A 24,062-nucleotide genomic window follows, 5' to 3' on the forward strand; every position below is an offset into this window, starting at 1 on the left:
TGCTCATAAAGACTCCATTACCTAAAATGTCAGATTGATTATGCATTTATTTCTTCTCTCTATAAAAATTGAACTTAAAGAACAGTACATGTGTTTAAAACGGAATTAACCTATAAGGACAATAAGAGGAGACACAACAGGAAAGGATGCTTTGAAACAGGAATAGGGAAAACCAATGACTTTTTAAAAATTACAGAATTTTGAGATGGTTAAAATTATATTTGAATAAAAATCAAAGAAATATCCAGCACATAGATCAAAAAGATAATATATATGAAAAATATAAAAGAAAAAGTAATAACAATTTGCAAGCATCTTTCTAATAATACATTTAGAAGAAAGATCAGGAAAAAAAAGAGGAGAGAATTATCACATAGAAAATAGAAGAAATAATTTTAAAAGTAAAAGACATAAATGCTCAGGTTAAAAGTGTTCATTAAGTGCCCAAATTGACCTTATGGACCCAAAAACAATCTAGAAATTTTGGAATGCAGGAACTAAAAAGAAAAACTTCCAAAGAAAAGAAAGAACTCTCCAAGAGGAATATCAAATCCTCAACAGCAACATGGATCATAGAAGAGAATTGTTTTCATTGTTTTTGTTTCACACAAAAAAATTGTTGTTAACCTAAAATTCTATATACAGTATCACTTAAGTGTGAAGGTGAAATAAAGATAATTTTAAACACAGAAAATGTACTCCATTAGGCAATCTGTTAGGATAATATAGCTTGCTAAAATAAGACAGAATGCTAACACATGTATATATATATGTGTGTGTGTATAATATAAAATATACAGCATCAGTTCAGTTCAGTTCAGTCGCTCAGTCGTGTCCAACTTTTTGTGACCCCATGCATCGCAGCACGCCGGGCCTCCCTGTCCATCATCAACTGCCGGAGTTCACCCAAACCCATATCCATAGAGTCGGTGATGCCATCCAGCCATCTCATCCTCTGTTGTCCCCTTTTCCTCCTGCCCTCAATCTTTCCCAGCATCAGGGTCTTTTCCAATGAATCAACTTCTCGCATGAGGTGGCCAAAGTATTGGAGTTTCAGCTTCAGCATCAGTCCTTCCAATGAACACCCAGGACTGATCTCCTTTAGGATGGACTAGTTGGATCTCCTTGCAGTCCAAGGGACTCTCAAGAGTCTTCTCCAACACCATAGTTCAAAAGCATCAATTTTTTGACACTCAGCTTTCTTCACAGTCCAACTCTCACATCCATACATGACCACTGGAAAAACCATAGCCTCGACCAGATGGATTTTGTTGGCAAAGTAATGTCTCTGCTTTTTAATATGCTGTCTAGGTTGGTCATAACTTTCCTTCCAAGGAGTAAGTGTCTTTTAATTTCATGGCTGCAATCACCACCTGCAGTGATTTTGGAGCCCCCAAAAATAAAATCTGACACTGTTACCACTGTTTCCCCATCTACTCGACATGAAGTGATGGGACCAGATGCCATGATCTTAGTTTTCTGAATGTTGAGCTTTAAACCAACTTTTCCACTCTCCTCTTTCACTTTCATCAAGAGGCTTTTTAGTTCCTCTTCACTGTTTGCCATAAGGGTGATGTCATCTGCATATTTGAGGTTATTGATATTTCTCCCGGCAATCTTGATTCCAGCTTGTGCTTCTCCCAGCCCCGCGTTTCTCATGATGTACTCTGCATATAAGTTAAATAAGCAGGGTGACAATATACAGCCTTGACTTACTCCTTTTCAAGGCCTGAAAGTGGCAAATACCATTCTCATATTCCAATGGTTATAATTTAGTTTCAAAGGAGATGGACTGTTGTCTAATCATATGCCAAGAAAAAAGAAGAAATGAATTTTGGTGAACAGCGGGCAGTCTTTGCCTTACAGTCTCCAACACATACGTACACTACTCACTCTTGTAGAAAATTACTAGGACACATGCAAAAGAAGCCATCCACGAAAGATGAAGCCATGAGACCTAAGACCTGGGAACTGTAGGGGAGAGCACTGAAGACAAGTCCCAGAGCCAAACAAGTGGAGCAACTAGAACGTGAAAAGCGAGAAGTCTTCAGGCAGCCCGGTCGCTGCAGATTCTAACTACAAAAAACCAAAGTTGGTTTGTGGTACCAGATCTCAGGGAATATCTGTTCTCCACTGAGAGAAATTTCAAAACGTGCCCCTTTCCTCTTCACTCTTCAGGTGCAGAGAGAAGGGCAGTTTAACCTAGTTCATTTCAGCTTTGAAAGTGTAACTCCGTGTGCTGAGCTTGCCTATGGCCCCCACACTTCAGGTGAGGCTTGACTTTCTTCTGCCCCTCCCCAGTACAGCTGCTAAGAAACTGAAAATTGCATTTCCTTTGGCAGCAGCCTCAGGATATGGGGCTACTTATCAAGCCAGGACGCTGTTTTAATTTACCTTTTGGTTTGGCCTCTGAAAGGTCTTTGCTGCTCTGCGCTTAGTCGCTCAGTCCTGACTTTTTGCGACCCCACGGACTGTAGCTCGCCAGGCTCCTCTGTCCATGGGGATTCTCCAGGCAAGAATGCTGGAGTGGGTTGCCATGGCCTCCTCCAGGGGATCTTCCTGGCCCAGGGATTGAACCAATACCTCCCACATTGCAGGTAAATTCTTTACCATCTGAGCCCCCAGGGAAGTCCAAGAATACTGGAGTGGGTAGCCTATCCCTTCTCCAGGGCATCTTCCTGACCCAGGAATCGAACCAGGGTCTCCTGAATTGCAGGCAGATTCTTTACCACCTGGGCTGCGATGGAAGTCCTGAGAGTTCTTTACCTTCTAACAAGATTATGGATTCCCTTTTAGAAATGGATGAGTCATTTTCCATCACCAGGGTCTCCAGTTTGCTATTCTTATGAATGTAATAGGTACTGATCTTTTTTATTTCATCCTTTCACCAACATTTGCTTATTCAACTGCACGTACATGTATTAATAACTGAAAATTTATTACTGATTATTTATTTATTACTTCATTTCATAAACCTGACTAGAAACTGAGCTTCTTATTCTTGCCAAAAGTTATTTCTGAAAGAGAAAATATGAACATGACTAGATCAGTCCATAATTCACATAATTCATATTTCCAAGTGAAGCAGATGAGACTCTTCTAACATGTAACCCATTATAAAACAAAACCTGGTCTCAGCTACAAGGAGGTCCTCAGGGAGCTGAAAGCGTTCCCGGAGAATGTGATCCGGCAGGGACGCCACCACCTACACTGAGCTGCCCAGCCCGGAAGGGTCACGGCCGTGAACGTGGTCTCTGCACTCAAATGCTAAGGGCCCACCCTCTCAGGCTTCTGTAGCTTAGTTTGAGTTCTGCATGTTTCATTCTGTAGCAAAGTTAAAGACCCTTCTCAAGCCCAGAAAAAGCAAACAAACAAACAAAAAACTGAATCCTCAGCTGGAACTCATTAAACCTATCCCCATAACTAAGATACTGACATCATTTTTTTTTCCCCCTGGAAATTTGAAACTAGAAAAGAAAGACCCTGCAAAAGTTAAAGTTGAGTGCTGAGATCGTGGGTTTATGAAGGGTAAGGATAGATATTCAGGAATTCATTTTCCTCTATGTCTACAGAAGACATGAGTATGCTTTAGTTGATAAGAGACTGTTCACTCACTGAAAGAAGTAGTGCCTGATGACTTACAAAGTCTCCCTGAGGCCCAGCTGTATTTACATCATTTTTTGTGGCTAAAATAGTTAGCCTTCAAATCAGACTTAAAATCTTCGTCTCACCAGCAATGTGATCTCCCAAGCTATTTAAGCTAACTCACTCCAGTTTTCTCATGCGTAAAATGAGGCTCTTGTGAGTGTACTAGATTGTTTGTTTGTTTCATTTTTTGTTGCCTTCCCAGCAAGAGGATTACACGTTCTTGCTCACTGATGGCTGGCCAGTGGTGCACTCTTGTACTGAGAGTCAAACTTGGTCTCCTGACTTGCCCTGACCAGTGGGATATGAGCAAGATGAACAAATGACCACTGAGCAGAAGCTCTAAGAAATATTGTTTAATCACTGCTTCTAATCACCCTGCCCTGGAAACCCGAATCCTCAAATAAACAGGACATTTTGATCAAAGAACAGAGTAGAGTCCATGCTGACCTCAGTTGACGTGTAATATAAGCAAGAAAAAAAGAGAAAAAAAGACACTGATGTGATAAATTACTAAAAATTAGTAATTGTTTGGTACTACAGAAAAGTCTAGCAAGGGTGAAGCATACAGAAATTGGTGGTAGGAACGTACTATAAACAAATTCTAAATAATGTGGTGTTATCTTTGGGGCTAGCTAGTAAGGGGAAAGGAAATGGTTATTGGCTGGAAAGGTAATGGCTAGAAAAATAATGACTCTTGTATGCAGTTGTTGCTGCTGTTCAATGCCTAAGTCTTGTCTGACTCTCTGCAACCCCGTGGATTGCAGGACTTTAGGCTCCTCTGTCCTCAACTGCCTCCAGGAGTTTGCTCAAATTCATGGCCATTGAGTCAGTGACGCCATCCAACCATCTCATCCTTTGTCACCCCCTTCTCCTCCTGACTCATTCTTTCCCAGAATCAGGGTCTTCTCTAATGAGTCAGGTCTTTGCAACAGGTGGCCAAAGTATTGGAGCTTCCGCTTCAGCATCAGTCTTCCCAGTGAATATTCAGGGCTGATTTCCTTTGGGATTTACTGGCTTGATCTGCTTGCAGTCCAAAGGACTTCTCTAACATGACAATTTGAAAACATCAATTATCCAGCACTCAGCCTTCTTTATGGTCTGACTCTCACACCCATACACGACTGCTGGAAAAACTATAGATTTGACAATATGGATCTTTGTCAGCAAAGTGATGTCTCTGCTTTTTAATATACTGTCTAGTTTTGTCATAGTCTTCCTTCCAAGAAGCATGTGTCTTCTAATTTCATGGCTGTAATCACCAACCACAGTGATTTTGGAGCCCAAGAAGAGAAAATCTGTCACTGCTTCCACTTTTTCCACTTCTACTTGCCATGAAGTGATGGGACCAGAAACAGTGACAGACTTTATTTTCTTGGGCTCCAAAATCACTGCAGATGGTGACTGCAGCCATGAAGTTAAAAGATGCTTGCTCCTTAGAAGGAAAGTTATGACCAACCCAGACAGCATATTAAAAAGCAGAGACATTACTTTGCTGACAAAGGCCCATCTAGCCAAGGCTATGGCTTTTCCAGTAGTCTTGTATGGATGTGAGAGTTGGACTATACAGAAAGCTGAGCACTGAAGAATTGATGCTTTTGAACAGTGGTGTTGAGAAGACTCCTGAGAGTCCCCTGGACAGCAAGGAGATCCAACCAGTCCATCCTAAAGGAGATCAGTCCTGAATGTTCACTGGAGGGACTGATGCTGAAGTTGAAACCCCAATACTTTGGCCACCTGATGCAAAGAACTGACTCATTATAAAAGACCCTGATATTGGGAAAGATTGAAGACAGGAGGAGAAGGGGACAACAGAGGATGAGATGGTTGGATGGCATCACCGACTCAACGGACATGAGTTTGAGTAAACTGCAGGGCTTGGTGATGGACAGGGAGGCCTGGCATGCTGCAGTCCATGGGGTTGCAAAGATTTGGACGTGACTGAGCGACTGAACTGAACTGATGGGACCGGATACCATGATCTTCATTTTTTGAATGTTGAGCTTCAAGCTAGCTTCTTCACTTTCCTCTTTCACCCGCATCAAGAGGCTCTTTAGTTCCTCTTCACTTTCTGCCATTCAGGTACTATCATCTGCATATCTGTGATTGTTGATATTTCTCCTGGCAATCTTGATTCCAACTTGGGATTCATCCAGCCTGATATTTTGCATGATGTACTGTTTGTTGGATCATAGAGAAAGCAAAAGAAATATCTACTTCTGCTTCACTGACTATTGTAAACCTTGAACTGTGTGGATCACAACAAACTGTGGAAAATTCTTAAAGAGATAGGAGTACCAGACCACCTTACTTGTCTCCTGAGAAACCTGTATGCAGGTCAGGAAGCAAGAGTCAGAACTGGAAATGGAACAACTGATGGTCAAAAACTGGGAAGGGAATAGGACGAGGCTGCATATTGTCACCCTGGATTTTTAACTTCTATGGCCAACTTCTATGCTAAATAACCAGGCTGACAATATACAGCCTTTTTCTAGTCCTTTCCCAATTTTTGACCAGTCAGTTGTTGCATTTCCTATTCTAACTCTTGATTCTTGACCTGCATACATGTTTCTCAGAAGACAGGTAAGGTGGTCCTGTACTTCCATCTCTTTAAGAATTTTCCAGTTTGGTGTGATCCACACAGTCGAAGGCTTTACCACAGTCAATGAAACTGAAGTAGGTGTTTTTCTTAAAGTCTCTTGCTTTCTCTATGATCCAAGTGAAAAGTGAAAGTGTTAGTTGGTCAGTCATAACCAACTCTTTGCAACCCCAGGAACTGTAGCCCTCCGGGCTTCTCATCCATGGGATTCCCCAGGCAGGAACACTGGAGTGTGTTGCCATTTCCTTCTCCAGGGGATCTTCCCGACCCAGGGATCAAACCCAGGCCTCACACATTGTGGGCAGGCTCTTTACCATCTGAGCCACCAGGGAAGCCCCTATGACCCAAGGAATGTTAGCGATTTGATCTCTGGTTCCTCTGCCTTTTCTAAACCCAACTTGTACATCTGAAAGCTATGGTTCACATACTTTTGAAGCCTAGATCAAAGGATTTTGAGCATTATCTCACTAGCATCTGAAATGACTGTGATTGTACAGTAGTTTGAACACTGGCATTGCCCTTCTTTGATATAGGAATGAAAACTGACCTTTTCCAGTCCCGTGACCACTGCTAAACATTTAATATATTTGGCAAAAATATTGCCTCTATAATTTGAAAGACAGATAATATAACAAAACTTTGCCTTTAGATAAAAACATGAAACATTAGAATGTTGATAGTGTCAATCAGGTATGTTGGGATGCTTTGGACAATATAAGAATAGAAATACTTAAGCTCAAAAAGTATTGCAAGTGCAAAGGCTCCAAAATATATTATCAGTTTTCAAAGTGGAGTTGAAGGAGAATATAGAAAGCTCAGAAATTCCAGAATTTGTGGCCTTGCAAATGGAAATATACCTCGTCAACTTAGATAAAAGATAACACTGTATAACATTCTCAATGACAGAATTCAAACAATCCATAGCAAGAAGTAAAATATTGGCCTGCTTAATCAACATTTGTTTGGAATTTCTGAATTTGCCAAGGTAAAACTCAATAAATTCTTTAAAAAAAAAATACTCATGATAAAAGTCTAACTAAAGCTGTGACTTACTACAAAAGCCCAATAAACTCAGATTGTGTGTGATTGAAACAAAAAGTATTTCTGAATCAAGAAATGCAGCATTGTATGCAATGATGTGAGAAGAATACCAGAATGCAGAGAAGCAGACATTATGATGCAGAGATGATGCAAAGCAGACAGAGGATGACTGTATTATTATTGCCAGATAGTCCCTGCCCTCTCATGCATCCTCACTTGCTGACATCTGTTTACAGTGCCATCTATGGGAAGAGCTTATTCCCCCTCCACTGACTGTTAAGCTTGGACACAGCACTTGTTCTGTTCTCTACTGTGACCACATGGAAGATGTAGGAGCTCTTACATGGTCTGGCTAATTCTCTTTATTTCTCTGCCTTGAATCTAAAACAGAGTTGGGCCCCTAAATAAAAAGGTATATCCAACATGTAACTGGAGCAAGAAGTAGATCTTTGATGCTGTGAGCTACTTAGATTCGGAGTTCTTTGTTACCAGAGCAGAACTTGGCAAAAACTGGCTCTTATGGAAACACTTTAATTAGGGGAGTGTTTAGAATAGCTCTTGGCACACAGCATGTACTCAGTGAATATTTGCTGTAATACTTCCTTAGAGCCCCTGTAATGTTCCAATAAATTTCTTTTTTTGCTTTAGCTACTTTTGTTCTCTGAAAATCAACACTCCCTATATATGATCAAAATATTCTATTAAAAATATAGTTAATTAGCTGGTAAAATTTTACAAGTTATTCTGTGATCCAGAAAATCATAAACAACTGACTCAATGTAATTACAAGCATATCATCATACTAGACAACACAATGTGTGAGCATTCAAATCAGAGCTATTGTTTCTATTGGATAATTTCCAATAAGCAGATAGTTGCCTGAAATGCAATTTCCTAATTTCATAAGTGATAAAATAATATCCTCAAAAATTGTAGAGCCATATCTTTGATGTTTAATTCTTTTTAAAAAAGATAGAGTAAAACATAAATGATTAAAATTGCAACGTGTGGGTAAAATGACCAAAAAAATCTTAATTTGAAATAATAGAAACTCTATTAAATTACCCACTTGACCATCATTTAAAGGGCTACACTCAATATGTCAGCAAATTTGGAAAATCCAGCAATAGCCAGAGGACTGGAAAAAATCAGTTTTCACCCCAATTCTAAAGAAGGGCAGTGCTAAAGAATGTTCAAACTACCAGACAATTGCACTCACTTCCCATGGTAGTAATGTATGCTCAAAACCCTTCAAGCTAGGCTTCAGCAGTACTTGAGAACTTCCAGATGTACAAGTTGGTTTTGAAAAAGCAGAGGAACCAGAGATCAAGTTGCCAACATTTGTTGGATCATAGAAAAAGCAATGGAATTCCAAAAAGCATTTGCTTGTTTTATTGACTATGCGAAAGCTTTTGACTGTGAAAGTGTTAACTACTCAGTCATGTATGACTCTTTGAGACCCCATGGACTGTAGCCCCACCCCAATCCTCTCTCCATGGGATTCTCCAGGCAAGAATACTTTGCATGGATCACAATGAACTGTGGAGAATTCTTAAACAGATGGGAATACCAGACCATCTTAACTGTCTCCTGAGAAAACTGTATGCAAGTCAAGAAGCAACAGTTAGATTCTTACATGGAACAACTGACTGGTTCAAAATAGGGAAAGAAGTACGACAAGACCGTATACTGTAACCCTATTTATTTAACTAATATGCAGCATACATCACACAAAATGCTGAGCAGGTTGAGTTACAAGCTGGAATCAAGATTGCCAGGAGATATATCAACAACCTCACATTATGCAGATAATATCACTTAATGGCAGAACATGAAAGGGAACTAAAGAGCCACTTGATGAGGGTGAAGGAAGAGAGTGAAAAAGCTGGCTTGAAAGTCAACATTCAGAAAATGAAGATCATGGCATCTGGTCCCATCACTTCATGGCAGATGGAAGGGGAAAAAGTGGAAGCAGTGACAGATTTTCTCATCTTGAGCACCAAAATCTCTGTGGGTGGTGACTGCAGCCAGGAAAGTAGAAGACATTTGCTTCCTTGGAAGGATGGCTGTGACAAAACTAGACAGCATATTAAAAAGCAGAGGCATCACTTTGCCAACAAAGGTCCACATAGTCAAAACTGTGGACTTTCCCGTGGCCATGTACAATTGTGAGAGCTGGACCATAGAGAAGGCTGAGCACTGAAGAATTGATGCTTTTGAACTGTGGTACTGGAGAAGACTTTTGAGTGTCCCTTGGACAGAGAGGAGATCAAACCAGTCAATTATAAAACAAATCAACTCTGAATACTGATTGGAAGGACTGACACTGAAGCTCTAAAACTTTGGCCACAAAAAACTAAACAGACATTTATCCAAAGAAGACATACAGATGGCTAACAAACACATGAAAAGATGCTCAACATCTCTCATTATCAGAGAAATGCAAATCAAAACCAAAATGAGGTACCATTACACGCCAGCCAGGATGGCTGCTATCCAAAAGTCTACAAGCAATAAATGCTGGAGACGGTGTGGAGAAAAGGGAACCCTCTTACACTGTTGGTGGGAACGCAAACTAGTACAACTGTTATGGAGAACAGTGTGGAGATTTCTTAAAAAACTGGAAATAGAACTGCCATATGACCCAGCAATCCCACTTCTGGGAATACACACCGAGGAAACCAGATCTGAAAGAGACACGTGCACCCCAATGTTCATCACAGCACTGTTTATAATAGCCAGGGCATGGAAGCAACCTAGATGCCCATCAGTAGACGAATGGATAAGAAAACTATGGTACATATACACAATGGAATATTACTCAGCCATTAAAAAGAATTCATTTGAATCAGTTCTAATGAGATGGATGAAACTGGAGCCTATTATACAGAGTGAAGTAAGCCAGAAAGATAAAGACCAATACAGTATACTAATGCATATATATGGAATTTAGAAAGATGGTAACTATAACCCTATATTCAAGACAGAAAGAGACATAGATGTATAGAACAGACTCTTGGACCCTATGGGAGAAGGCGAGGGTGGGGTGATCTGAGAGAATACATTGAAACATGTATATTATCAAGTGTGAAACAGATCGCCAGTCTAGGTTGGATGCATGAGACAAGTGCTCAGGGCTGGTGCACTGGGAAGACCCAGAGGGATGGGATGGCGAGGGAGGCAGGAGGTGGGGCTCGGAATGGGGGACACATGTAAGTTCATGGCTGATTCATGTCAATGTATGGCAAAAGCCACTACAATATTGTAAAGTAATTAGCCTCCAACTAATAAAAATAAATGAAAATAAATAAAAAAGAAAAGAAAAAAACTTTGGCCACCTGATGCAAACAGCCAACTCATTGGAAAACACCCTGATGCTGGAAAAGATTGAAGCTAAAAGGAGGAGACGGTGGCAGAGGATGAGATGGTTGGATGTCATCACCAATTCAATAGACACGAACTTGGGCAAACTCTGGGAGATAGTGAGGGACAGGGAGGTTTGGCATGCCATGTCCATGGGGTCTCAAAGAGTTGGACATAATTGGAGACTAAACGTCAGCAACAACAGAAATTGACCATCATTATAAATAAATATGATTCCATTATATTTATAAAGATCATCAAAAGTTTCTAATAAAAACAACACTGTGTAAATAAAATGCTAAAATCTCCCAATTTCAATTTGAGATGTACGTAAGTTAGATTCTTCTTACACATTGTAATTTCTCAAGTCACACATGTATCAAAACAACTGCATGTTGATTAAACTTTACCATTGGTAATTTCTCAAAATGTAAAATCTTATGTATGAATAAATTCTCATTCCTTAAGAAGGGATAGGAAATTAAATATTCTGTTTCATTCAATAAGCCAATTAACTGACTCATGTATTACATGCAAATTATCATTTGAAAAATAGAATGAAATATAATTCTTAACTCCAATAATGGGTATATTTTATTTTTGTTCTTTTTGAAGTCTTTGCTTCTTTTCTTGACACAGGGATATCATAAATATTAACTACTATTGTATGGTTATGCACACTAAAATATATAGAAGATTCGTTTGAATCTGTGGTACAAATGCTGATCATATATGACGGATGCTTCTCTTTTTTTTAGCTCATCCTGGTTATTTATTTATTTTAAATGAAACAAAGATGAATATTTTTAACAATAAAATCTACAGTTCACAGAGAAGATAGTCATCATAAGCCATCAGTCACCTTAACAACGAAGAAACAAAGATATATAAATCAAAAATCAGAAAAAATACAAGGGAAAAGAAAAAATATATAATCACAGTGAGACATATTAACATTTCTCTGAGAATATTTTATCAAGTGCAGAAAACATAAGAAAAGGAACATCTTGAATGGAATGATGCAATTAATAATTTAAATATATTTATATTTAATTTATATTAACCATATCCTACACAAACATACTTAAAATTTTATATCCAATACCTTGTTATTAGACGTCCATAGGACATTCAGAAAAATTGGCAAAAAGATAAATACTACTAAACTTCAAAAAATAGAATTCTTTTTTGTATGTGTGATTCAACTATACATGTACACATATGTTATTTTTGAAATTATTTTCCATTATAGTTTATTACAAGATATTGATTATAGTTCCCTGTGCTATACAATAAACCCTTGTTGTGGGTTGTGTATCTATTTTTTAAAATTACAAATCTAGCATTCCATTCATACTCAGTCAAACTAGTAGAATCAAATGTCATACATTTTTTAGTTAGGCAAAAATTCATATTTTCAAAAATATATATATTGTACATGTTATATACATATGTATGTATACAAAAGGTTTTCTACTATGCTTGAGATAGAACATCCAAAAAAAAAAAGAAGAGATGGAGAAACTAGAAAACATAAACTAAATGAAACCGGAGCCCTGAATATGAAATAGAAAAAGTGAAACAAATTATATAAAAGTAAAAGATTCTCATATAGTCCAGATTTTATTAAATGTGGCTGCTAATTAGAAACATAACTGGTGCTCTTTTAAAAAAAAAAAAAGCTCAGCACCTGGATATTTATATTTTTCAAAAGATTCCAAGATAATTCTGATATGCACATGGATTTTAAAAAATGATTACAGGTTTATGTAATAAATGGTAGAGTTGGTGACATAGAATTCTATAATTTTTCTGTTGCCCAATCATGATAGGATGGTATTAAGTGGGCACTAGTTACGTCATCACAATAGTAAAAGAGGTTTATCAGTTTTCACAACTAATAGCCACAAAGTAAGGTTTTGGAGTCCTCACAGGTATTCCATCACGCTGTATCACAGGCCTGTCCTTCACTAGACTGTGGGACTTGTGAAAGTCGGTGCTGTATCTGTGCTGTTTCCCACTGTGTCTCTACAGCCTGACACAGTAGCTGGTACCTAGGAGCTGTTCTAAAAGGCGCAAGGTCGTATAGCGGTTAAAGGCTAAGATGCCGAAGCAAACTGCATGGAGTAAAGTCCTAGTTCTACGTAACTTTGCACAAGCTACTGAACATCTTGGTATCCAGATTGTGTATAACTGTGTTTATGGAATTATTGAGAGAATTAAATGAGTTAATCTTTATGAAGTGTGCAAAATTAGTGCCTGACATGTAAGACGTGCTGAACAAATATTAGCTATTATTTACTTGTATAGTGTTTTTGCTGTCCCTATTAAGCAACAAATTCACCACAAACAACTTCAATGAAGAGCATTAGAATCATGTGGCCTGGGAAGGCAGTGCGCTCTCTCAGTTCAGTTCAGTCGCTCAGTCGTACCCGACTCTTTGTGACCCCATGGACTGCAGCATGCCAGGCCTCCCTGTCCATCACCAACTCCCAGAGTTTACCCATACTCATGTCCATTGAGTCGGTGATGCCATCCTACCATCTCATCTCTGTCGTCACCTTCTCCTCCTGCCCTCAATCTTTCCCAGCATCAGGGTCTTTTCCAATGAGTCAGCTCTTCGCATGAGGTGGTCAAAGTATTGGAGCTTCAGTTTCAACATCAGTCCTTCCAATGAACACCCAGGACTGATCTCCTTTAGAATGGACTGGTTGGATCTCCTTGCAGTCCAAGGGACTCTCAAGAGTCTTCTCCAACACCACAGTTCAAAAGCATCAATTCTTCGGCACTCAGCTTTCGTTTTAGTCCAATTCTCACATCCATACATGACTACTGGTAGCCAGAAGTTATTGCTGACTACATCATCCACCTTATAAGGCACATAGAGTAGGGGGAGTCAGTTTTATAGCCTCTCTGAGCCTTACCTGCTTAGACCCTCTACTTTTTGCAAGGAAAGACCTGATTGGTCAGAGTCCATGTATGACTAAACCATATTTACTCTGTAGGCCTCGAAATCATTTCATAAAACTAGATGAAGAGACATGCTCTGAATTTTCAGCATCCACCCTCTGAAACTGTCTTCCTCCAACTGAATAGACAGAGGGAAAGAAGGAGATCTCACTTAGACTGAATATAAACCATACATTCCAAATAGCTGAGAACCAGAATTCTTCTTTTGAGAATAAGGTTCATGCATAACAATTGTGGTTCTCTGATTCATTGTGGTTCTGCACCTATTTCTGCATCATACAGAATGCCTTGGGAAATCAATATGATAAGAGTCTAGCATTCCCATGACTTTGACTGAAACACTGTCATAAAGAAGAAAAATAGCAATTATATTCTGAATACAGACCAATGTCCACCAGGGGCACCAGACTCAGACTATCAGATGACCTGGGGTTGGGTGTTACTTTATATGTAAAGAATGCAAAAGTGATGGTAAGCAATTATCATCCAATTTAAATAAATAAATAAAAATAACACAAACATGAGTAGGACGACCCTGCTTTTAGAAAGTGAGCAATCTCATAAGGTGGATGGTTATGTGCAATACACTATAGAGAGTGTTTTTATAGAGACACATGCACAGACAGAGAGGTAAGAGGGAATAGTCAGCTCTCCTTGATGAAGTCAGAAAAAGCTTTAGAGAAAGAAGCAGGAGTTGTTTAGATCTAAAAAAAAAAAAAAAAGGGGGTCAAGTGTTCTCAGAGAAATCATGGGCAAATCACAGAAAGATTAAACAGCAAGATGGATTTTGGGAAACAGAAGTAATTCTATTTTTCTTTAGGGAAGAGGGCCATGAAGGACCTGGCTATTGGTGACCCTGGAAAAGTAGACAGTGGTTGCAGGGGGCATGGAAGGCTACATCTGTTTTGACTTTATCCTATCAGGGATGGGGAAACCAGAAGGGAGTTTGAAGTAGCTCTGTTAAATTATAGCCTTTTAGAGGGGATGTGGTCTGAGAAAGAATATACACTTCCCAGCTTGAAATTTTTTTCCAGAGGATGACTTGAACACTGAAAGTATAAGGATGAAATTTCCTTAGAGGAAAGATAAAGATATTAATTTGTGTTGCCTTAACCATGAGCAATAACTTAAAGATAGAGTACTCTAAACACAATTCTAGTTTAATTGCCCCCTAAAAATGAAACAAAACTAACTAGCAAAACAGAGACAATTTCAAACCATTAAAATTAGAAATGAGCTCATGTTTAAGCTCAATTTTATAGTCTTTTTATGTGGGTTTCAGGAAATCTAGTTGATTCAATAAAATAAAATATCCCAGACACCTGGTATAATTAAAGCAAGTGAACCAAGTGGTAAAAATATCTTTGATGGAGGCTACGTTTGATGTTCAGCCAGAAAGACTACAGATTCTGTGATTCTAGAGTCTGAAAGAAATATATTAGTTGGATTGTGGGTAGAGCAGAAATATAATGATTGCTTCTTGTGGGCCAGAAAGTCACCACCTGTAAAGGACCAAGAATACAAGCAGGTTTTTCACTGCCTCCTTAGGTAGTTCAAACCTGTGTCGTCAGTCAGACAGTCACTCAGTCATGTCTGACTCTTTGCGACCCCATGAATCGCAGCACACCAGGCCTCCCTGTCCATCACCAACTCCCAGAGTTTACTCAAACTCATGTCCATTGAGTCAGTAATGCCATCCAACCATCTCATCCTCTGTCATCCCCTTCTCCTCCCGCCCTCAATCTTTCCCAGCATCAGGGTCTTTTCCAGTGAGTCAACTCTTCGCATCAGGTGGCCAAAGTACTGGAGATTCAGCTTCAGCATCAGTCCTTCCAATGAACACCCAGGACTGATCTCCTTTAGGATGGATTGGTTGGATCTCCTTGCTGTCCAAGGGACTCTCAAGCGTCTTCTCCAACACCAAAGTTCAAAAGCATTAATTCTTCAGCACTCAGTTTTCCTTATAGTCCAACTCACATCCATACATGACTTGTTGGCAAAGTAATGTCTCTGCTTTCTAATATGCTGTCTAAGTTGGTCATAACTTTTCTTCAAACCTATGTACTCTCCTACATTTATCCAGAGGAAAACTAGTTCTTAAACATGTGTTGAAAATAATCGAGTCCAGTATTAAATTTAACAGGAAAACTGTGGAAGCCTTCAAACTCTTTCCCATTGCCTTCTCATTCACTAGTGTAAATTGACCTCTCATGTAAATTGTCTTTTACTTGTTGGTCAGGTTGCCTGCAGTTTTCCGCACTGGTTCCCTGTAAATGATTCTTAATGGCAAACTCTTCATTCTCTGTCACTTGAAATGTCAACTTTTATTTATGAACCACAGGGGTGTTAACTCAAGTAATGGACACAGCAGACGAGAATGTTTTGGAGAAAAAAATATTCTAAAAGACTATAAATTTCATTAAGTTCAATTATTTCTTCTCCCCAAAGCAGGAGGATGGGTGACAAGAACTACAGGGCAGCAGTAACCGTAAGGTGTTTATAGCTTACAACTTTTACACGCTGTGATTTTACCTCAAATGCGCAGTTTCCATAGCAACTACCATATCATCTGATCCCATAGCTATTTTTAAGTTGCAGATAAATATTTTAAGGAAATGTGTCAGGATCGCAAGGTAAATTTATTCCCTCAATCTATTATGTTCCCAGTGATACCAGCAAGAGTCCATTTTTGACAGAAAATGTGCTAAAGTAAGTATATCTATGTGTATGCTATGTGTTGATTTTCAGGTTATTAATATTAAAGTCCAGCCCATTTCAAGTAAGCACTTTTATTTTTTTGTATTTATATAGTAACTTAATTGATATATAATTACCATATAATAAATAGCATATATTGAAAGTATAATATTTGGTAAATTTGACATATGAATACACTGTGAAACTGTCACACCAAGATAGTGAACATTTTATAATTTCTTGTTCTCTTCCCTTGCCCAGTCATCCCCCTCCATTGCCAGGTTACCACTGGTCTGCTTTCTGTTATTAATTAGTTTACATTTTCTAGAAACTTCAGTAAATGAAATCATACAATCCGTACTATTTGTTCTTCAGCTTCTGTTGCTCAGCACAGTTATTTTGAGATTTGCCCATGTTTTAGTTTCTATCAATTGTTCGTTCTCTTCTGTTTCTGAGTAGTGCTCCATTGTATTATACAGTTTCTTTATTCATTCACTTGTTGATGGACATTTGTGCTGCATCCAGTTTGGAATTATTACAGACAACAAAGTGACTGAACATTCATGTACAGCCTTTATATGAACATATGTTTTCATTTGACTTGGGTAATTACATAGGAATAAATGACTGGGTTGGATGTATGCTAATTTTTGAGAACACTGTCTATTTTTCTTCTAAAGAATTTGTTCTATTTTATATTCCCACTAGCAAGGTATGAGAATTCCAGTTACTAGACTTAGCATTTGGTATGTTCAGTCTTTTTCATTTTAGTGATTCTAGTAGGTAATGTACTGGCATATCATTTTGTCTTTGCACTTCCCTAGGTGGCTCAGATGGTAATGAGTCTGCCTGCAGTGCAGGAGACCCAGGTTCTATCCCTGGGTCAGGAAGATCTGCTGGAGAAGGAAATGGCAATCCAGTCCAGTATTCTTGCCTGGAAAATCCCATAGACAGAGGAACCTGGTAGGCTACTGTTCATGGGGTTGCAAAGAGTTGTACACGACTGAGTGACTTCACTTTCTTTCTTTTTTCTAGTGACTAATAATATTGAAAGACACTTACTCCCTGGAAGGAAAGTTATGACCAACCTAGATAGCATATTAAAAAGCAGAGACATTACTTTGCCAACAAAGGTCCATCTAGTCAAGGCTATGGTTTTTCCAGTGGTCATGTATGGATGTGAGAGTTGGACTGTGAAGAAAGCTGAGTGCCAAAGAATCGATGCTTTTGAACTGTGGTGTTGGAGAAGACACTTGAGAGTCCCTTGGACTGCAAGGAGATCCAACCAGTCCATCCTGAAGGAGATCAGTCCTGGGTGTTCATTGGAAGGACAGACGCTGAAGCTGAAACTCCAATACTTTGGCCACCTCATGCGAAGAGCTGACTCATTGGAAAAGACCCTGATGCTGGGAGGGATTGGGGGCAGGAGGAGAAGGGGACAAAAGAGGATGAGATGGTTGGATGGCATCACTGACTCGATGGACATGAGTTTGAGTAAACTCCGGGAGTTGGTGATGGACAGGGAGGCCTGGTGTGCTGTGATTCATGGGGTTGCAATGAGTCGGACACGACTGAGCGACTGAACTGAATAATATTGAACACATTTTTATGTGTTTATTTGCCATAAACATATCGTCTTTGGTAAATTATATGTTCAAATATTTTGCCCATTTTTAAAAAACTGGGTTATTTTCTTACTGTTGAATTTTGAGAGCTATTTATAAATTTTAGATATCAGCCTTTTGTCAAATATGTGGTTTGTAAACATTTTGTACCAATCCGTTAGTTGTCCTTTAATTGTTTTAATAGTTGCCTTCAAAAAGCAGACATTATAAAATTACGTCCTTCAAATTTTCAAGGGAAGCTGAAAATTTCCAGATTATCTGAAAATTGAATCTATACAGACTGAAGAGAATGTCTGTAATTATCACAAAGATCCAAGCTTTTAAGCCATTATACTCAGTCATTAATGTTCATCATAAAGTGGTAAAATTCTATCAGTTTATCTATTTATAGTAGATAAGTGAAGAAATAATAAAAGCAAAACAAGTCATATCACAAATACTTCAGAATATGACACAATTTGTATACCTATTCTACCCTTTATGAACATTTTTTCCAGGTTTTTGGCTGTTAATTTTTTAAATGATGAATATTTTTGTTTGTGGTTCCTGGTGCACGTGGACACATATTCTTCCTTTTATGGCACATATTTAGGAGTACAACTCCTGAGTCATGTGGTATATGTAACTTCAATATACTAGATGATGCCTGAAGTCCTCATGACAATCTAAACTCCAGCCCCACTCCCAGGTGGCACAACCCCATTCTCCATCCCCAGGTGGTAAAGCACCCACCTGCCAATGCAGGAGATACAACCTGGGTTCGATCCCAGGTTGGGGAGATCCCCTGGAGGAAGGCATGGCAACCCACTCCAGTGTTCTTCCCTGGAGAATCCCATGGTCAGAGGAGCCTGCTGGGCTTCAGTCCATGGGGTCACAAAGAGTCGGACACAACTGAAGTGACTTAGCACAATACTGAATGAGGATCACATTTGGTTCACATCTATACCTACATTTAGTGTTTTCCCACTTTCAGAAAATTCTAAAGAAGTTGGATAACATGATAAAGATTATGCTTAATTTTTATTTCATACATTTTCTTATTACATCTCTTCCGTTACTACCTTTTGGGCGCTCTGAATTTAAAGATGAAGACAAAATGGTCCCTACACATCCTAGAGGGATCACAGACTAAAGAATTAGTCACAGAATTAGTGTAAAATATAAAAGATAAGACTTAATTTTGTGCTAAAATAGAAAGACAAAATGGAATCAATGTACTTGTAGTATACTTTAAAACAATAAATAAGGTGATTAATAAATAAGGATATTCAGTTGGCTAGTTGGTTGATAACAACTCTTTAGTTAGGCCCAAGATTTATAGTTTATGATTAGGTAAAACAAGTGTGTGTGTGTGTGTGTGTGTGTGTGTGTGTGTTTGCACACATACAAGTATAAGGAAAGAGAAATTTTTTAAGGACGGATAAGAAAGTCAATGTCCAATTCATCATTTGTTTCCTTCCAAAAATCAGCTCTAGGACTTACAACGAGGATAAGGAAACTTTTAGTAAAAGTCCAGTTAATAAAAATGGTAAGCTTTGTGGGCCATAAGTTTCTTTCTCAACTACTTGACTCTACCTTTGTAGTGTAAAAGCAGTCACAGGCAATATGTAAAAAAATGAGTGCGACTGTGTTTCAATCAAACTTTATTTACAAGGACAGGCTGTAGATCTGATTTTGTCCAAAGGCTATAATTTGTAGACCAGTCAACTAAGGCATGAAACTTTTTCAGAGTAGTAATCCATAGAAAATCTAGTAGTGTAAGTTAGTATCAATTATCTTATGGTGGTGGAGGTGCTGGTGGCCGTTTAGTTGCTCAGTCATGTCTGACTCTTGCGATCCCACGGACTGCGGCACGACAGGATCCCGGTCCTTCACCATCTCCTGGAGTTTGCTCAGACTCGTGTCCATTGAGTCAGTGATGCCATCCAACCATCTCATCCTCTGGTGCCCTCTTCTTCTCCTGCCTTCAATCTTTCCCAGCATCAGGATCATTTCCAATGGACCATGATGTGTTGGCTTTTTGCATTAGGTGGCCAAAGAATTGGAGCTTCAGCTTCAGAAACAGTCCTTCTGATAAATATTGAGGCTTTATTTCCTTTAGGATTGACTGGTTTGATCTCCTTGTCCAAAACTCACAGTGAGAGTCTTTTCCAGCACCACAGTTCAAAAGCATCAATTCTTTGGTGCTCAGCCTTCTTTATGGTCCAACTGTCACATCCATACATGGAAAAGCCATGTATGACTCACGGACCTTTGCTGGCAAAGTGATGTTTCTGCTTTTTAATATGCTGCCTAGATTTGCCATAACTTTTCTTTGAAGGAGCAAGTGTCTTTTAATTTCATGGCTGTGGTCACCATCTGCAGTGATTTTGGAGCTCAAGAAAATAAAGTCTGTCACTGTTTCCATTGTTTCCTCATCTACATGCCATGAAGTGATAGGGCTGGATGCCATGATCTTAGTTTTTTGAAGGTTGAGTTTTAAGCTAGCTTTTTCTCTCTCCTCTTTCACGTTCATCAACAGGCTCTTTAGTTCCTCTTTACTTTCTGCCATTAGGGTGGTGTTATCTGCATACCTGAGGTTATTGATATTTCTCCTGGCAATCTTGATTCCAGCTTGAGCTTCATCCAGCCTAGAATTTCACTTGGTGTACTCTGCATAGACATTAAATAAGTAGGGTGACAATATACAGCCCTGACATAGTTCTTTCCCAATTTTTTTTTTTTTTTTTTTTTTGCCTTTTCCTACTTTGAAACAGTCTGTTGTTTGATGGCTGCTTCCAACTGTTGCTTCTTGACCTGCATATGGTTTCTCAGAAGGCAGGTAAGGTGGTCTGGTATTTTAATTTTTTTAAGAATTTTCCAGTTTGTCATGATCCAGACAGTCAAAGGCTTTAGTGTAGTCAATGAAGCAGTAGATATTTTTCTGGAATTCTCTTGCTTTTTCTCTGATCCAAAGAATGTTGACAATTTGATCTCTGGTTCCTCTGCCTTTTCTAAACCCAGCTTGTATATCTGGAAGTTCTCAGTTCATGTATTGTTGAATCCTAACCTGAAGGATTTTGAGCATTACCTTGCTAGCATGTGAAATGAATGCAATTGTGCAGTAGTTGAACATTCATTGGCATTGCTCTTCTTTGGTATTGGAATGAAATTGACTTTCTCCAGTCCTGTGGCCACTGCTGAGTTTTCCAAATTTGCTGGCATATTGACTGCAGCACTTTCACAGCATCATCTTTTAGGATTTGAAATAGCTCAACTGGAATTCCATCACCTCCACTAGCTTTGTTCATAGTAATGCTTTAGAAGGCCTATTTAACTTCACACTTCAGAATTTTCTCTTAGCTATAATAGTCCCAGTGAATAATTAGGAAAATAGAAAAAGATTTCATAATATTTAATAGCTTGTTGTTGTTCAGTGGCCCATTGTGTCTGACTCTTTGTGACCCCATGGATTGCAGCACAACAGGCCTTTCTGTCCCTTATTATCTACTGAAGTTTGTCCAAGTTCATGTCTATTGCATTGGTGATCCCAGTCATCTTATCCTCTGACCCCCTCTTCTTCCATCCTCAATCTTTCCCAGCCTCAGGGACTTTTCCAACAAGTGAGCTGTTCACATCAATGACCAAAATACTGGAGTTTCAGCGTCAGCATCAGTCACTCCGAGTATTTAGGGTTGATTTCCCTTAAAATTAACTGCTTTTATCTCCTTGCTGTCCAAGGGACTCTCAGGAGTTTTCTGCAGCATGATGGTTCAAAGGCATCAATTCTTCAGTGTTCTGCCTTCTTTACAGTCCAACTGTCACAACTGTCCATGACCACTGGGAAGACCATAGCCTTGACTCGATGGACCTTTGTTGGCAAAGTAATATCTCTGCTTTTCAACACACTGTCTAGGTTTGTCATTTAAGAATTACAACTAATTAAAAACATATTATGTGTCTGGCAAAAATTAGTTATAACACCTCTATCAGGGTAAATATAATTATCACCCTATTTTATAGATTAAAGAAAACAAAGACACAGAGAAGTCAAGTAGCTTCCACAAGAGCACACAGCTAGTAAGTATTCAAACCAAGGCAGTCTTCTTTGAGCCCTTAACTTTAAACAACATTCTTACCCTAAGGAAACTACATCATTTATGCCTCTTTTTCTCAGACTGCATATTCAGTATCATACTGTTTGTGGTATCTAAAATTATTCTTCGAGTTATTTACCTTTTCAACAACCAAAAGTAATAGAGATTTGATGCTACAAAGGAATACAAAAGATAACTTCTTGCTATGTTTGCACAGAAGAGGAGATATGCTAGTTGCTCTGTCATGTCCTATTCTTTGCAACCTCATGAACTGTAGCCCTCCAGGCTCCTCTGTCCATGAGATTTTCCAGGCAAGAGTACTGGGGTGGATTGTCATTTCCTTCTCCAGGGGATCTTCCTGACCTAGGGATCAAACCTAGGTGTCCTGCATCGCAGGCAGATTCTTTACCATTTGAGCCATCAGATAAGTCCCCTATATTTGTCTAGTTTTAACTAAATATGATATGTTACCAAAGAAGAGACATTTTCCTTTTGCCTAGAAGAACTTTGATGTGGGCTGAATATTCTTGTGCTCTCCAAATTTAGATGTAGGGATCCCAGCCCCCATTGTGGTATTAGGATGCAAATCTTTGAGAGGCGATTAAGTGATGAGGATGGAGCCCTCACGAACAGGATTAGTGCTGTTATAAAAAAGAAGTTTCTTACCCCTTCTGCCATGTGAGGACACAGGAACTTGTTAGCATTATGTACTTGAACTTCCTAGCCTCCAGAATGGGGAGAAATAAATTTTTGTTGTTTAAGTCACCCAGTCTGTGGTAATTTATTATAGCAGCCTGAACAGACTAAGACAGACATACTTGTAGATTTTTCCAAACTCTTTCAAACTTTCTTCTCACTCTCCTGGAAAACTGATCAATTTCTTTTCAGTGCCTCCTGAGCACCTTTTTTCCTACTGCTCTTAGAGCACTGATCACATTGGGCACACTGGGTAGTAATAATCGCTTTTATATTTGTCATTTTCTCTGGGCTGTGGGCTCCTTGGGACAGAAAGCATAAAGGAGATTTACCTGTATGTCTCCAGCATCTTCTCAGGGCCTACTGCAGAAGGAACACAAATATCTGATGAATGCTTAAATGAACTCATGAATCAGTATTTCCTCCAATCAACAGATCGAGGATTGTTAACCTCCAAAGAAGAGATAAGATCGCATCCAGCAATGCTAAAAACATTTTTTAGAGATGCTTGCTTAATGGAACACATCTGTTTCACTAGCTGCTTATTCACTAGCGTATAAGCCCCATTGAAGAGCATCACTCTCTGATAAACAGCAGGCTCTGCAAATTGGAAGAAATCAGTCTAAAGCACCCTGTCTATCCCTAAGCTGCATATGCCTTTGCTTTGTCTTTTCAGAGACCCTTCCACAGGGACACAGCTAAGCCCGTATACTTCCTCTCAAGTTTGAATATTGCTAAAGAATCCATTGTAAGAAATTGTTGAGAACAGTTAAGGGAATTGCTAAATAATTTCACAGTAGTTTTGCTTAAACGTCCTAAGTGCTAGGCTATGTAAGACCACTGCCTTCTCAGTGTTTTTTTCCTCTTTGCGTGAAACAGTGTCAATATCTCCACTGTTGTCCTTCCAGATAAAATGTCGAAAGAAATTTGATGTTCAAAGCTTTCATTTTGTTGGATTAAATTGTAATAAGTTTAAAATTTTAAAAGTGATGTTTCAACTTAACACATGGGATAGGCTTTTCAAAACACTACAGTAGAGGGGGAAATTGCAGAGTAATTATTTATTCTTTTGCTTTGTCTTTCATGACATGAAATCCTTTGCTGAATTATTCTACTTAGAAGGTTTAGGGTTGCTTTTTTGTGACGGCGTATATATTTTTTATTTGTTTTTGTGACAATGGTGGATTATCGCTTTTCAAAGGGTGGTGTTACAAGAGGCATGCTGCAAAATCCAGAGGCGCTGCCAGTAATTAGGCAGCTGGGTGGCCTAGAAATCGTCTCCATTACGCCGCTGCTTCTTTGCCAGTTCTGTGTTCTCTCTTCTAGGGATGCGGGGGCGCTGGGGAAGCT

The sequence above is a fragment of the Muntiacus reevesi genome, chromosome 12 (genome assembly GCF_963930625.1).
Source record: "Muntiacus reevesi chromosome 12, mMunRee1.1, whole genome shotgun sequence".
NCBI lineage: Eukaryota > Metazoa > Chordata > Mammalia > Artiodactyla > Cervidae > Muntiacus > Muntiacus reevesi.